The 2,521-nt window shown below is 39.0% G+C and overlaps 1 non-coding gene across 1 annotated transcript; it reads left to right on the top strand.

Moving 5' to 3' along the window:
• Positions 1-2,198: 2,198 nt before the first annotated feature.
• Positions 2,199-2,270, top strand: TRNAW-CCA (transfer RNA tryptophan (anticodon CCA)). Its single transcript has one exon. It is a non-coding gene; the product is annotated as a tRNA-Trp (tRNA).
• The last annotated feature ends 251 nt before the right edge of the window (positions 2,271-2,521 follow it).

Here is a 2,521-nt window from a genome sequence, read left to right as displayed (position 1 = left end):
TCATACTATGTAGTTTACACAAGTCTGTTGTTTACATGTTGTTTGTTGGTTGCCGTGTACACGCTGTGTTTGTGGGTCTGTGTACACAGGGCGTAAGTCGAGCTGTGTACACAGCGAATGTGGGGCTGGGTACACATGGTGTTTACGGGACCCCGTGTACACACTTTGTGAAGTCTCCAGCACACAGAAAGTTGCAGCAGAGAGTTAAGCCAATAGTTTTACAAAGAATTTTTATTAATATTGCAATACAGTATATTAGGCATGAATGCAAAGGAATTACAGTTTATTTCTTGAGGTCCATATTAACGATAATACTAGCATTTAAGTGTAGTTCTTTATATATCAGTAAATTATGGGAAACAGCGAAAAATATCCTTTAGCACCACAGTAACAGCCTGGTTGATCAGACCTTGATCCACCACGAGGCCTGGTCTCAGGCCGAGCCGCGGGGGCGTTGACCCCCGAAACCCTCTCCAGGTAAACTCCAGGTAAACAGTTTAGAGAAACAAACGAATGTTTTAATAAAGTCCCTCTATAGATGGGCATTTATAGCTAAGGAACCCAAGGAACTTCATGTCGCTCTTATTCATTCCCATGTAGATTATTACTGGACTCACAATGCTACTCTGCTCTAACAAAAAAAAAATCTGAAACACAGACTACGAATCATCCAAATTTAGATGGTAACATTCATTCTGGATGCAAAAAAAAAAAATAAAAATAAATAACTCCCGTACAAGGGGTACGGGAGTTATTTCTTGAGTAGCTTTAGGTAGATGTCGTTTTGATAAGGACCTGCCTCGTATGGGCCAGTAGGCCTTCTGCAGTGTTCCTACATTCTTATGTTCTTATGTTCTTACGAATTAAAAAACAGAAATGTTCAAAGCATCGCAGCTAGTGATAAAGCTGAAACTAGAATGTCTTCAAAATTGATAACAATCAGTTGCTAAAGTCGGTATTAGAATTGAGAACGTGAAAACAGTTTTATAGTCACCACTGGGATCATCCACTTCCTCTTACACGTGATCATGTCAAGGCCAGTAATAATTAAAACCAATTTAAGATTAAAGGTGAGAGGGCATCTCATTAAAGTAGAAAGGAAGGAAATCGATTTTTATGCTCTTAGCCTAAAGCTGTACTAATAAGTCAGTACAATACCATTGTAACTGTTACAAACAAACAATTGTTGTAAACAAACCATACCCCGGCCGGGATTGAACCCGCGGTCAGAGAGTCTCAAAACTCCAGCCCGCGGGTTCAATCCCGGCCGGGGTATGGTTTGTTTGCAATCGTGTCATTACGATTTCGTGAGTCAGTTGTTGTAAATCAGGAATTTTAAATTTTGCTTTCTTTAGAAGACATACCTAAGTGCCTTAAGCTGAGACGCACTTCAAAACTCCAATGGAAATAAAAACTTTTTGGGGGGAGGTTTATCCTACGTTAATCTTACAGCTATAACTATTATTATTTTTGAAACATTCATATAACTGTATAATAGTAAAATTATACGTAGTGAACCTAAATAAAGTTAAACCTACCGAATATTATTTTGTTGCGCCTGTTTCTTGATGCGTTATTGTTTATAGTGTGCCCCGTGGTCTGGTGGCTAAAGCTCTCGCTTCACGCGACGAGCGTCTGGGTTTGATTCCCAGGGAGGGTAGAAACATTGGGCGTGTTTCTTACACCGGTTGTCTATGTTCCCCATCAGTAAAATGGGTACCTGGGTGTTAGTTGACTGGTGTGGGTCGCATCCTGGGTCAAAACTGACCTAATTTGCCCGAAATGCTCTGCATAACAAGCGATTTTTTATATAGTAGTATGTCACTGGTGTCAGCTAGGACTGCATACCTTGTACATGTACTTGTAGAAATAAAGATATTATTATTGTTATTATTATTATTATTATTATTATTATTATACTCTGCTGCACTTGTCTCGTGCTCTGCACACTGGTGGCTATGTTGGGATATATAAGGGTAAATCTTGATCATTTTTCACTGCTATATGCCTATATTAATCAAGTGCCTAATGCAGAGATTTTAAATAGCAGTATGTAAAAATCGCCCCTAAATATAACCTGAAAAGAGTCTACTAAGAGCAGCTGTCAACGTATTATCATCCCATAACCAAAACATATGAAACATCGTAGCGCGTTCAGGCTAAGTGTAAACTTAACTTATACCTCCACTAGCAAGGAGGGCCTCGTGGCGCAATGGTAGCGCGTCTGACTCCAGATCAGAAGGCTGGGTGTTCGAGTCACTCCGGGGTCAAAGTGTTTTTATTTTTATATTGCTATTTAGAAATCATCAGAAGGAAATGAGTCACGATAAGAGTGGTTTGCTACCTAGGAATCAACAACGAAAATTATCCTAGGGAAAAGAAGTTGATATTTTAGGCATGCAATGGTGACGTGAATTATATTATTTAATCTTGTTAATTCCCGTCACAGGAGGGTGAAAACTTCCTAACATATAAGTTCTTTCTGTTTTAATGGAAATTATATATTCCACCATGTGTCTAA

Source organism: Cherax quadricarinatus, chromosome 1 (assembly GCF_038502225.1).
Source record: "Cherax quadricarinatus isolate ZL_2023a chromosome 1, ASM3850222v1, whole genome shotgun sequence".
Classification (NCBI taxonomy): Eukaryota; Metazoa; Arthropoda; class Malacostraca; order Decapoda; family Parastacidae; genus Cherax; species Cherax quadricarinatus.
Note: the sequence above shows the minus strand (reverse complement) of the source record. Positions and strands in the feature narration are given on the sequence as shown.